The sequence below is a fragment of the Tinamus guttatus genome, unplaced genomic scaffold (assembly GCF_059628265.1).
Source record: "Tinamus guttatus ecotype Peru unplaced genomic scaffold, ASM5962826v1 Tinamus_guttatus_pri_ptg000051l, whole genome shotgun sequence".
Lineage (NCBI taxonomy): Eukaryota > Metazoa > Chordata > Aves > Tinamiformes > Tinamidae > Tinamus > Tinamus guttatus.
Window position 1 is genome coordinate 1067245 of NW_028288585.1, and position 14804 is coordinate 1082048.

At 41.8% G+C, this 14804-nt stretch overlaps 2 protein-coding genes across 2 annotated transcripts in view; one reads left to right on the plus strand and one right to left on the minus strand.

Annotated features, from left to right (window-relative positions):
* Positions 1-14804, plus strand: part of ASRGL1 (asparaginase and isoaspartyl peptidase 1) — a 449509-nt gene that overhangs the window by 267300 nt on the left and 167405 nt on the right. The window lies entirely within an intron of this gene.
* SMAP1 (small ArfGAP 1) overlaps positions 1-14804 on the minus strand; it is a 79372-nt gene that overhangs the window by 21789 nt on the left and 42779 nt on the right. The window lies entirely within an intron of this gene.

Genomic DNA, 14804 nt, shown 5'->3' on the forward strand with positions numbered 1-14804 from the left:
GATCTCAGTAGCTATTCAGCAGCTATTTCATAAATGATATTTGGGGAAAAAATGCATTTGAAAATAGTTTGGAAGTTCCCATAAATCTATCTGTAACAAATCAAAATGACCAGCGAGGAAAGGATTTCATAGGATTTCAAAGGATTTCACCCACACATATGAAGAAACATCTCTTGCCTGTCTATATTAAATGGAAATTAATGCAGAAATGATCATATGGATGACCATTACATTTCCACGCACTTGTTCTGGGAGCCAATTGGCCTGGAATTACCAGGTAGAACCATCTATGCTGGGGAATTTCTATAAACTTTCATGTGGCAGGATAGACAGCTTGAATGCTTTGTGCTAACAAACCATCACAAACAATTCATGTTCTAACAACTGTAAAAAGCAGTCATCTGTGGACAAAATCAGGCCATCTGTATTTTTTTTTTAACAAGCAAGTGAATGGTCCTGCTTAAATAATTTCATGAAATGTAATTTTCCTAGATTCACACAGTGCTGATGCCTTCATTAGTGGCACCTGCACTGGCCAGACTCCTTGTAATTCATGGAGCTACCTGCTACGATTTAATCAAAACTGCTCTTCAGTCTTGTCCGTTTTCCTACAATTTCATCTCCATGATTTTAAAACATTTTCCAGTCCATCAGTTTTTGGCAGAGAAATTACAAAATAAATGTACTTAACCCCAAGTCTAGAGTTGCGTATTGTGCAAATTCTGAGTACAAAAGCAAAAGAACTTCATTTTAGAATATTAACTTTCTGAGAGGGAATGAGAACATTTTCCAATCCATTATGAAAAAGTACCTCATAAACTTAACTTGCAACCTACACTTATTTTACACTGCTGATTTATTTCCCCGTTATTGCACAAAGTAAGTATGGAAAGAACAACAAAAGTTATCTGAAATTTCATTTTAAAAAATGGGGTTTGTAAGAATACTGATATAGATCAGGGGAAAATATCAACCAAGAAAGAACAAAAACACATTTTATTTGTTTCTGATAGGTCTCAATTTAAAAGGAAAAGTTCAGTTTTAAATAAACAAATATTGTATTTTATTAAATTCCTATAATGCATTGCTCTCAGCACTAGGGAATCTATTTTGGTTTTATCTAAATGAAACATTTGCTTGAATTAGTTCAAACCAAACAAGCCAATAAATAACACTGTTAATTACTCCAGTCACACAACAAGATTTAGGGTTGATTTTATAGATTTGTTCTCTCTTACATGCTCCTCTAAAGTGCATTTCTAGTAAATAAAAACATTTCTTCGACGAGGACAAGAGAGCTAAATCTAGTTTATACTATATATTCTACAAACTAATTACCAAGAGCAGCATGACACACTTAAGCCATATAAAAACCAAAATGGTCGAAGCGTAAATTAAGAAGAGGCTGCAACAGCTTGTTAGCTGAAGACAACACTCATCTTCTAAGCTAAACCAGTGTGCATCACTTGTGCAGTCAAGTGATGCTTCCCCAAGCCAATGGATCATGTGGAGCAACGTTGGCAAACGCCTACGGATGCCCTGATGCCAGGGCAATGTGGTGCCCCTGGGCCAGTGCTGGGAAGAACGAGGCCGCATTCCTCCTGGGAAGGAGGAGTAAGAGCATGGAGGGACTTGTGCATCACCAGAAGGGCAGCCAAGGAAAGCACCCGCGAACCCTGGTCGGTGGCAAACTGCCCCACGACCATAAAACCGCAGCTGCCTCCTGGATGGCCCCATTCCACAGACACCAGCAGGGAGAAAAATGGTGTTAAATATTCAGGCTCTACACAAAGAGGATTTTGAGGTGAGTTAAAAAACTAGCCCCAGCCAAGCATTCTTCTGTCCCCTAAACCATCAGTTACTAGCAAAAAAATAAAAGGATGATTCAGATGAAAAAGCGGCCTTCTCTTGCAAAGAAACAGACACCAGAACAGTTCATGTTCAACACGAAACAGTCCATGAAATTCAACACCAAACACTCGACGTTATGACTGGTATCAGTAGAACACCATATATCCCTCTCTTCTCTAGCTCCCATCTGTATTACGGAGACTAGCTACCTTTGTCACAGTGTTAATGCCAGCACAAGCGATTGGTTAGTTCTTCCTCCAACCGCCAACACCCTCCTAAGGGCTCGGCCAGTTGCACAGTTGAAAACACAGTCACTTCCTTTTTTTTTTTTTTTTTTTTAATATTTTGGAAAAAAACAGGCAGGCCACGTGCACACTAAATAAAACGTAAGCGGTTGCAGCAGAATGTGTTGGGGTGTGTTGGGAAGCACAGCCGCCACCCGCACACCGCTCTGCCTGTTAATGCAGCCTCGTGAGGAGCTGAGAACTGTCTCCCAGATAGGGTTGTGAACAATATATTTATTCTAATAACTGGGTTACACAAGAACGTTATGTTATTGTGAGTTTGATGATATCCTGGAAACAGCAAGCTCTATTTTAATCAAAAATTACATATTTGCCAAAAAAAACACACAAGAGTAGCAAGACCTTTATGAAATGCAGCTATTAAGCAGCAAGAAAATGGTTTCCTGGAAAACTATTTTAAGTTCTGATACTACTATAACAGAGCCCTTAAACAGAAGCTCATCAGTCTCAGTGCCACTTGGCCATCAAGTATTGGAAATGGTTACTAAGAAGCACAGAAGAGCAGACTCTTTTGCAAGACTCTTTGGCAAAAATCTATGAATCAGTCACCTTTGGAAATGTTTCTGAACTGTTCTGGATATTTTCAGAGATCAATACTGGGAGACATCCAGTTCAGTCCAACTCGGTCTAGAAACCAGTGGAGAGTAAAGTTGGTTGGAGTTTAAGCTCCAAAAGAGTGCAAAAATTTCCATTTCAAATACGTGAGTTTAGTGTGACAAATCACTTTAGAACAAACAGAATTAAAGCAGAGACAATTAAGAGATACCAAGTGTGTTATCTCATCTATAGGGAAAAGGAACCTGATTTCTGAACACTTGCCCCAAGCTCTGTCATGCAAAAACAAAGGACAAAATGCTGCAGGAAGAGTAAAATGTTTTGCGAGCAAAATACATTTATTAACAAAATGCATATGAATATCCCAAGCAGGCCCTTCAGCCTATTTCACCACCACCCCAACATGCAGGCTAAGACAATTTAATAAACCCTATTAGTAGGGTCTATCAACTAGAAGGGCATCTCAGCTCTCCCGCAGAAACAGACCTGCAGCTTCAGCAGTATTGCAAGAAAAGAGTGCTAGAAAAGGGAAGTATTTGGCCTATCAAAATGCAAGTATCAGAATTCTGCAGTAGATGCAAAGCAGGAATTAATTCATCCGAAGGCAAACACAGGAAGAGGTAGCCATATTTTCCTCCGGAGGCTGGAAGTGAAGAACAGAACCCTGAAGAACATCCAGTAGCCCCCGAGATGCAATCTGCACGCTGCAGAAAGCCCGAGCCTAAGCCACGTGTGTCACCTGGTTCTGTTCAGCCCACTCTTTCTGAAGAGACTCATTAAAGGCACTGGCTTCCTCTTCAGATAAAAGAACAACAACACAAGCTTTGCTAAGTCCATCTTCCTTCTTCCTCTGCACAGAGATAACGGTGCCTGGAATCACAGAATCACGTTGTCTGCAGGGGACAAGGATCTATTCTAATGGCCAAAAAGAGGCATCTCTTTCTGCCTCCCTTCCTCTTTCTCACTGAGCATACTGGAGGGAGATGCAGTGACAAAGAAGGGTCAGCAGCACCATGACTGATAGCCATACAGCTGTTAAATGCAGATACACAAGATGCCATTTCTGGTGTTACCTACACCCCCTTTTTGCAAAGTCAGCACGTCCTGTCCTGACTCTCGGCACAATACCCATAGAAAGGAAAGAGCAATGACCACAGATTTTTCACTCCATCTTTCTTAGAGTACCTCAGATTGGTGGCAAGCATCTTCTTGCATCTCAGGCAACACACTGACCATAGAGAAACAGTAAACCAAATGTAACCAGCACCAGGGAACTGCTACACAAGGAAACTGATGAAGATCCATATTTGACTATATACTACGTAGTAGTGGAACTTAAGAGTTTAAAGGCAAGAAAAAGGGAAACTAAATCTAAGATGGTTTAGACCTTAACCTGATCCTTCTGATGAGAAGGAAAAAAAAAAAAAAAAAAAAAAGGCCCTGCGAAAAGCGCTCAGGTTTTGAAAGCACTCACACTCAGACATACAGATCAAAAATCCCTAACTCAGGCACTAGCAAAGAGACGGCAGGAAGCGAGGAAGCCGTAAGCTGTAACCATCTATGTAAACCTCTGTGAAGGTAGAGGCTTTAAAGGGGAAACTGCTTGCAGAAAGGTACAGAACTCCACTGGGTATTCTCAGGAGAAAAGGGCAAAGAAGGTGGGAGCAAAGAGGTCCAGGCTTCCCACACAACTCATATTGAACGCTTTTGTTCAGTTGCATAGAAGCAATGCAAGAAGAGAAAGTCTTAAAAACTAGATTTAGCCTTTTATTACACACCAGCACACACGTAGGCTCGGAGTTAGCAATCACTTATATTTATTTTTTGCTCCATAGCATAAAGATCTGCCACACAGACTGGTGATAATCACTAGTAAAACACGGGCCTAAGGGATGCAGAAGAACAAGTTTCATCTAACTCCCTCCTTACAAGGAGGGGCTGAAAGAACAGCGTGACTGGGCTCACTCCCCTGCTTCAGATCCTTGAACACTCCCTCATGGGATGTGCGCTGGGAAGGGGGTGGGAAGCAGCTCCAGCAAACCCTGCCCACACAAATATAATCAGCAACTTTTATATATTTTTATATATATATATATATATGTATATACATGGAAGGAGGCAGTCAGCTGAGCTACGGGAAGCTGTCAGACACATAGTCCTAGGACAGGTACAAATACAGAATAAAATACATTTGCTTAAGTAACCATAAGGCAGGTTCTGTAATTTTACTGTAATTTTATTCTGAAGCCCGTGAAGAATACAGTCACAGAGGCGCTGCAATTCACTTGACGTGTAACCTAGGAGAGCTGTTGTGTACCATCAGGGAGCACAGCTTCTAACCCTCATTCACCCTGTAGTATTTCCGGGTATTTCTTCCTATGCGTAAGTGCCCGGTTGGCTGCCAGGTACAGAACAAGATGGGCAGAAGGAAGCAAGAGGGACCTAAACCTACTTGAGCAACAGAACAGACACCGTTGGCAAGATCTCCTGACGAAAGTTAAACTTTGCAGGAGAAAAAACTAAGGACACTCAGATCTGGCAGCAACTATACTGTTCTTCAGCTATCCCTCATTCTCTTTTTTTAATCACTATTATGACAAAACAGAAAAACATTCCCAGTTTGTGAAGTGATTTAGGGTCACTCTCACCACACACAGCCTGAACCACATCTGCCTTTTTGTGCACATTCCCCTTTTCCAAAAGACCTTCCTCTGATACAGGTTGCCGAGGATATTACATTTACTATATCATATTTTTGCGTGGGGATTTGCAATAGTGAAACAAATTTATTTGGTAAGGGTAGTGTTCAAAACAGCCAGCAAAAATGCCGCAGTTTAAGAATAAGGTTGGCTAATGCAATCTGTTTCTGTTCTCTGCTTCTGTAACCTTCTACAAGTTTTATATGTGCAAACATCACAGGTTCAGCAATTTTAGAAGCCAAATGACATCCAACAGAAATGCAAAAGTGAGAAAATACTTAGAAATCAAGGTGGAACTATTTTGCTGAATTCACTACCACCAGATATTCATGTAAATAATTCCGTAGGTTTCAATAACAGCATTAAGGGTGTAATTTGAAACACAGGAAGTTCCACCTCCATATGAGGAAGAACTTCTTTCCTGTGAGGGTGCCAGAGCACTGGAACAGGCTGCCCAGAGAGGTTGTAGAGTCTCCTTCTCTGGAGATCTTCAAACCCACCTGGATGCCACCCTGTGCCACGTGCTCTAGGTGACCCTGCTGGAGCAGGGGGGTTGGACTAGATGGTCTCTAGAGGTCCCTTCTAACCTTACACCCTCTGTGATTCTGTGATTTAGCATTAACATTTATCTTACTTCCATGAGCTCAAAATTATTAGAAGGAGCAACATACATGCTGCCTACCCTGCATCGTACGCACACCAAGGCAAGATATCAGTCACTGTCAAGGATCTTGTGCATCATCTGTCCGATCTCCCACTTTTGTATTTAAATACAATATATTAAAAAAAAAAACTTCTCTGAACATTTTTCTCAATTTCCTACCTCAATGAAAAATTCACATGAATCTAGAATTCGGCCTGTTTTGTGCCCATCAGACCTACTCAAGTGTTTATTTCTATACCCTGCCTTAACTACAAGAAGCTTTATGAAAGCTGAAGTTCCATCAAATAATATAGTGAAAAGCCCTCCCAACCCACTTAAAAGCAATTTCCCCTCTACTTGCTAGTGCCTGTAAATGCTTCCATGCTTACTGAACAAAAGTCTTCATTTGCTCTTATTAGGTAGAAATTGTGCCTTGTGCATAAAGTAATTGGATTCCTTCCCTCTCTATTGCTTGCTTGCAATAGAACTTTTAAAGATTGCATAAACATTTGAGAATTCCCAGATGAGAAAGCAGAGTTAGTAATTTACTATGAGCCAGCAATAGGCCTGCAGATATGATTTTTCCTGACAGCTCATATACTTTTACTAGAGAAGCCACTTTAATAAGTATCTATTTAAACTGTTACTCAAGTGTCCTAAACTGTTTAAAAAACATGGTACAGCTTTTGCATCTGACATAAGTACAAACATAAAGTCAATATTATGAAAGCATAAATGATGTTAAAGACCAAACATGCAGTTTATCTTTCTATAACACAGCACGTTTTTTCAGACTTGTAACTAAACACGAAATATAACAAACAAGCACTTCAAAACTTCACATAAATTTCGCTTTGGCCCTAATTGCAAAAAACCCAGAAAACAAATATATTTCCTCTTCTGATCCCCTGTAGCGTTCTACAGAGGCGCCATTTAAGAAGTTGCATGGATCAGAGCTCCTCCATACTCAGACCGTCCCGCACTTCCAAACGGGATCAAAGACACTGCGCGTCAACCAAACAGCAGCACTGAAACTATTCCAATGAGATCTACCTCCAACAGTCACCACCAGACCTAGAAGCCTCTTGCAATTGTTTCGATAGCTGCTTTCAAACATTCAACTGCTGACACTGATAGAGGTAAACTAACTTAGGACATTTACATCCATGAGAAAAACACCATCACTTCTCTTAGCAGAAATCTGTACACATGCAGGTCATTCACAGGCATTACCCAAGGAAAACATTTTTAAATTGTTATTGACTCAAATTTCCCCTTAAAGCTGCATATACGGATTTCATAATATTTACAATGCTAGGGCAAGGTTCTTGCACACTATTTTGTATGATATATGCTAAATCTTTATCTATTTGAATTAAAAATTTAACAGCAAAACTAACAGACTGCTGCACCCTAGTATTACTCCGTTATTGTAGTTTTATAAACTGGATCTAGGCTAATGTGTTAGTAATATATGTGCAAAATAGATTGGAAAATTCTTTGATTGCTTCTTGACCACCCTGCACTACCTTTTTCTTACAAATAAAGTTAAGCTCAGGGTTCATTTACTCAGGCCTGCCTGCAATACGCTGCCTTACATCTTCTATGTCTCATAGATACCCACATCAGCTCAGCACCTTTCTGGCACAAGCATGGGACATTCTCTGATGTTGTTTTAGGCTTGTTCACAGCCACAACATCACAGACAACTGCAGAAGCATAATTTCCTAAAATAAAGATGCTGTCTTTTTTTTTCTGCTGAGACAAAGTCAGGCAAAATATCTAAGGTTGGATCTTGTTACTTTCTAAACTGCCTAATACTCACACTTTAACTCACGGAACGTCCATACTTCAAGCATTATGGTTGCATGCATGTGTTTTCAAATATGCCCTTCAAGATGACACGTTCAAACCGGTCTCCAAAGAAAGGAGGAGAGTTCTTTGGTTAGGCAAGGGCCAGGAACTGGAAGAAAAGGGCCAAGAGGCTGGACAGTGATTGTGAGGTAGGGCTCTCACAGCATGGAGTAGGCACCCAAGTCTGAGCTAGGGAGGAGCCGTGGAGAAGGGAAGTCACAGCCTGAGCCTGAAGGTTAACAGCATTTGCCAGGGATTTGGAGGCCGGGATTGCAGAGTTTGCTGCAACTCAAAAAGTTGGCCGATCCAGCATCCTATTACAATCCACGCAACTCAGATGACAGTCCAAGTGCTTTAATGCTCCTCCGTTTGCAAGCTGTGAAACTCCGTGAACACGTTCTGTATTTCTACAAGCTCTTTCAACTACATTTTCAGTTTCGGAACCGCACGGCATGGTTACGTGAGCCGAGCTCCCGCGCCTCCCGCATTTCCAGGGAGCGCCCTGGCCGGGTGCCGCTCCGGCAGCAGCCCTGGCAGCCCACGCTCAGCCCACGGGCCCAGGCTCTGGCCTGCACGGACACACAGCTTCCAGCCCTGCCAAGGTCTCCTCCCTGCCCGTGGCAAAAGAGCTCTTTGCCAAAAAGCACTTTTCACACAGACCTCACGTTCATCCAATCACCATCTTGGCCTTGGATCTCACCAGGTGCTCCTGTCCTAGCGACTGGCTCGTGCAGCTCCCAGTTTGCCCTCTGCCGCGCAGCCATGCACACGTGTCACACAGGTGTCCCCAGGAGCTCTTGCCATGTACTCTGGGTGTCCCTGTCTGAGCAAGGGGGCTGGACTGGATGATCTCAAGAGGTCCCTTCCCACCTCAGCCATTCTGTGACGCTGTGAGCTGGCCTCGGACACGCCGCCTTTGCGGGCAGCGGTGCCAAGGCCCTGGTCTCTCCAGCTGCTCACCCCAGAGCCGTGGGTCCCGCAGATCCGCGGCTTGGCGCCCACCTCCTGCTCGTCAGTTCGTCCAGCTTGCGGTTTGCTGACGTTCACACACATGCACAGAGCCGTAGCAAGCGTGCACAGAAAAGAGTTATAGCCAGAATTTGATAAAAACAGAGGATAGGCTGGTGATGGCTCAGACAAGCAACCTACCTACATGTGACTAGCGCCTTTCATTCCCCCTTCCCACTCTGCTTTTCCATTCCTTTTCCTTCCCAATCTACCCTACTCCTCCCTTTCCCTGTTTTTGACCTGCTACCTAAAAATGTCCTAACAAGTTACGCAATCCCCAAATTCTTCTTCCCCTTGCATCCCACATCAAGTCCCACCACGGCATATGCAAACACTGGCTGACTCCAGGGCTCCAGGAGAGGCTCCCACCCCGACCTGCTCAGGGGACTTCACAGCAGACACAGGGGCCGGATGGACCCCGATGGGACACATCACTGCTCTGCTCTCACTCAGTCACTTGGGTTCTGCTCCCTATCACCCCTGCTTCCTGCAGTCTGTGCTTCACTTTGACTAGCTCCTAGTCTGGCATCCTTCCTGTCATTATGGCAGGCAGTACCAGAGCGACACTTTAAAAAGTCCAAGCACACTGTATCTAGAGTTGTATTTTAAACCAAACTCCTCTCTCAATTAGTTCCATGATAAATCAACCCCATCAATGACATCTAATCAGACTGAAATAACTCTGCATCTTATTTTTTCTTACTTCTATATCAGCCTGTTGCTTTCTTTTTCTGCTACAGAAGAATCAGTTTCCCTAATAATTCCAGATTCCCAGGACCAAAGAGTGACCAGCAAACAACACGTTAGCAAGTACTTTACCATTCTCATGCATTGTAAGTACATTCTTGAGTGGACAGTAAACAATAAATCAGCAATTACTTTAGCATCCTGATGCACTATGAACACATTCTTCTGTTTCACCAGTGCAAAACTTGAGGGAGAAATGTTTAATAAATACTTACGTATCACTAGCTGCTCATGTTTATGACCATTAGCTGCATTAGTTTTTCGCGTCAACAACCTTTTACGTTACTCTTTCAGTGCCATGAACAACGAATTATCAAAACATAACAAATAAGATAGTCCAAATATATGCTCTGAATATTTCCTTTCAACAAAAACCTATATAATCAACGCGAACATCTCTTGCCAGTTCAAGTTGGAAGACACTGATAATTTCATGATGATATTCCTAGAGTACTTCTTGAAACCTCTCTTTAAAAGGTGTATTTCCTTTTCAAGGTATATTATCCTTTTCAAACTATTAAAAAATAAGCTAGTGTTGAGCTTTTAGTGCTGTCCGTGGTATCTGAAATTATCTTTTTTTAATGTATTTTTAAAACATCTTTTCATGTCCTCATTTGACGGCTACATGCTTGAGTGACAAACCTCCCCCAAGGAATTTAAACATGTTCTGCACTAAGCACAGTGAAATAAAACAGAAAACACGCAAAGACAAACTACTGCTTTGCTCATGATCCAGTAAATACTTGTATTGTTTCAGGAAAACAAAGGAAGCCTATTATTCAAAACAAGGTGAGATTATTCCTTAGGAATACTTTGAGCTATATCATTTAAATGTCTTGTCTTAGAATATGTAGACTATCTACTTTTGTTACTGCCATCACACTGACTGTAAACTGAGCATATTCTATTACTTGAGGATGAAAAAAATCTTTCAGTCTATGTGCTAGAAATAAAAAGGACTTTTGTGTGAAAGAAAAACTGGTTCAGCCAGCTCAGGCAGGGAAGGAAAACAAAGGGGATGCAATCAAGGCTGACTAGGGAAAGCTTTGACCAACTTCAAGTGTGCAAAGGAACAAGAAAGGATGAAACAGTGAGAGTGAAAGCTGAAGACCAGCTGTTAAAAATACAGCTTTTGTAAACACCTGTAAGCTAAAAAAAAAAAAAAAAAAGAGCAAGTTAGTGGTCAAGTTACAGATCTGCTTCCTTCTCTACTACAGAAACAGTCTATTTCAATAAGTAACAAACACTTTATTAAAAAGCTCATTTAATCTCCTTGAATTTTGTGCAGAGAAAATCTAAAATTGTTTTCCTTACAAGAGAGTCTCCTGCCCTCAAGACTTTCTTGTCCTAAAGAAGTACTAATCTCGCTTTCATACATCTGATTACCTCTGATGGTGTATTTCTACTTGCATTTGAATCTTTCCAAAGCTGGTATTTCTGTTGCTTGTAAACTAGCCTGGTTTTGACTGGACATCTCAGCTAAATCTGCCCCCAGCTTTCGCATCATGAAGAGCTGTTGCTTCGCGTTTCCAGCAGGTACCCTGCAACATATTCTCTACGTAACTGTGTGCGTTAGGTTATTCTTAAGTAAGGACTAAGAAAACTTTAGGTCTGGAATTGTGGAGACAAGGGCATTACCTGGAAGAGAGGTGTTGGAGTGCTGGAAATGGTAAAGGTTGGTCCCTGTCAGGTCAAGAAAAGACATTTACAGAAGACCCTGAGCCGAATGCCAGGAGACTGCCTAGCAAGACTCTGGAAATGTGAGTTGCTGAATATTGGGAGGGTAATGTGTCAAGTATGTCTGCTTTTATCTTTTCAGTAACCTTTTGCCTATTTGTAGGAGGATCAGGAATTCAAGAGCTTTATTCTTTATATTCTATTCCACTGTCCATCCTTAAACAGAAGGATTAACTCCCTATTTTATTTAGAAATATGTATGCATATATATATATATGAGGTGAGAATCTTAAAAAACAGACAATCCACTTGCTCCAACAGCACAGATTGTCCATAACTGCAGCCTTTCAACTTCCCATTCAAATCTGCATACAAACGTTTTCTGTGTTACTCCATATCCAGCTTTCAATCACTAATTTACAATATGCAAGTAAAAATTCAATGCAAACTAAGATGATTCATTTTTGGAAGATGCCCTCTTAGAGTCAATGCTGCTTAAAGTCTAAAATGGACTCCAGTTCACCCATCTTTTATTTTCATCTTCCTGAAATGCGCTACTATATTTTATCTCTTCTAGTAAAGAGAATCTCCAAAACCTTTGTAAAATACTTAGCTAATGAAGGCTGTAAATCTCTCATGAAATGTAACTATCACATCCCTCCCCCATCTCCCCTTCCTGCCCCCAGAAGTCCACGTTCCTGCTGTTTAATGTAATACATAAACCTGAATGCTGGTAGATGATATTATATTAGAATTTTTCTATTAGAAATTCTAAAACTAAATATAAAGATTCTAGTTGCCTGCCATGATAGCTCAATGTATGATTTTATGTATGCTGAACACAGAGCATTCCAATTATTACATAGTTTTCCTGGAAAAAATGGAAATATGTTGACAGTAGCTCAAAGTTATGAAATATTAGTGACCCCACTAAGCCTTACACATAGATTTACTGGACGGTTACCAAGCTTGCTGTATAAGAACCGTTTATCAACAGAGATGCTCAGCCCACACGTGTGCAGCACTTCTGCATCACACGAGGCCCTGCGCAGCGGGAGGGCAACTAGCCCAGCACCAACAGGGAAAACCCATCAGGCCCCCAGCCCTGGCTCCAGGAAGTATGAGAAACACAGGAGTAAGTGCAGTCGGAAACACTACTATCTCCTAATCAGATTTCTGCAAGTTTGCTCATTAGATTCAAAACAATAAAAATAAAAAGCTCTACAACTGCCAGTAGCTTGGTGATAATGCTATTTCTCTTTAATTCTGCAGATCTAATTTGGAACATTGCACTGCTGGCTACTCCCAAGAAAACACTGACCACCGGGCTAGCATCAATCTGTAACTGACACAGGAAGATCTCGTTATGATAGAAATTACCCAGTAATTTTGTTACAGAAAGTAGAAGAGCCTGGAAAAATTGAGTCCTAGCAGGTATCACCGCTGCTGGCTGCTCTGCTGCAGCTTCCTCTCTGGCTTTGGGGAAATTCTACCCTGCACTGGAAACCATCTTCAACCAGAAGTCTGATAAAAATGGTTGCCTACAAAATTGCTTTAAAAGAAGTCATGATTATTCAGTGGAACAGCAATTTCAATCAGAAAGCCCACCCAGGCAAAATCGGTTCAAAGGCGAATTTCTGTCCTTTTTACTCAGAGCACATTCACCAGCAAAGTACCTTTTATACCATAAGTGCGCTTAAAAGTTAATGCAATATTGGGAGAAGAGATTTTATTGAATTAAGGTTAGTAAGTTTCCAGCAAAATTTGAAAATGCAGAAGAATTGTCAACCATTGCCAACTGTCAACCATTTCCTGGTTGACAACAGGTTAACCATGAGTCAGCAATGTGCCCTCGTGGCCAAGAAGGCCAATGGGATCCTGGCCTGCATCAGGAGGAGCGTTGCCAGCAGGTCAAGGGAGGGGATCCTGCCCCTCAACTCAGCCCTGGTAAGGCCACACCTGCAGTATCGGGTGCAGTTCTGGGCTCCCCAGGGAGGGATGTGGAGCTTCTAGAGAGGGTCCAGTGTAGAGCAACAAAGATGATTAAGGGACTGGAGCATTTGTCATATGAGGAAAGACTAAGCAAGCTGGGCCTGTTTAGTCTGGAGAACAGAAGACTAAGAGGAGATTTGATCAACATGTTCAAGCACCTGAGGGGTAATGGTAGGGAGGATGGGGCCAGGCTCTTCTCCATGGCGGCCAGTGACAGGACAAGGGGTAACAGGTGTAAGTTGAAACACAGGAAGTTCCACCTCCATGTGAGGAAGAACATCTTTGCTGTGAGGGTGACAGAGCCCTGGAACAGGCTGCCCAGAGAGGTTGTGGAGTCTCCTTCTCTGGAGATCTTCAAACCCGCCTGGATGCCACCCTGTGCCACGTGCTCTAGGTGTCCCTGCTGGAGCAGGGGGGTTAGACTAGATGATCTCTAGAGGTGCCTTCCAACCTCAAAAATTCTGTGATTGTGTGAAGAAATAGAGCCTGCATTCAGCTTGTCAAAGGCTAAAGATGACCAATTAGTACTGAAAGGGGTTTTTGTTGTTGTTGTTGTTGTTTTTTTTTTTTTTTTTACAGATGCAGAAGCAGACTAGTAGGTCATGTGATGCAGAGACCTGTTGATGGGAATTAAGGCCACCATTATCTTTTAGGAAGCACATTCTTTTTTCAAGAGCAAACAAACTTAAAGTCATTGTAAGTCGCAGAATGGAAAACACTAATAATTTAAGACTCACAGCAGTATATGACTTCTTATAAGGAGATCTGTTGGGAAGTTTTCTGTAGTTTCTGTTTTAACTTTTGACAAGCTTAGAATCTGTTTATTTTGAATCTTTATTGATTCTCCTACACGATGGCTAAAATACTCCTTAAACTACCTCTCTCAAGACAGGCCTCAAAATTCCTACCAAGCTGCCAGCCGCTTGGCCACACATGTTGAAATGATGGAAACCCCAAGCCTGAAAGGTCTCTGCTGGAAATACACTGTGCAGCATGAAGGTGATCCGTGCCCATGAAACCAGGTACTGCACATATGACACAGCCCGGATGTTTTTAAATTGCTTCCTTCTCCAGAAGGTTCAGAACTTGACTAAAGAGACACCTGCCTCTTAACATAGTCACTGAAAATATGCCACTATCACCAGGGATGCTAATATTCCCTTCCTGACACAATATGCAAAATTTAAAGATACCCTATGGCCAGTCTCTAACTGGACATCAAGTCCGTCATTATCAGCCAAAGAATAATATTAATGTCTTTGAACAGCTCCCTGAAGCAGAATAATACCACAGAGGTAGCAATATATAATCCTGCATCCATAAAAACAGACTTTCCATGTCCCCACTGGTATTTTTCAAAGGAAATAAAAGCATTCAAGATCTATGCATCTTTCCTTTAGATTCTAGAAGGTGACTGGGATTAACACATGCAAAGTTTAACGGGTTTGGCTAAAAATCCTCTTTAGAACTCAT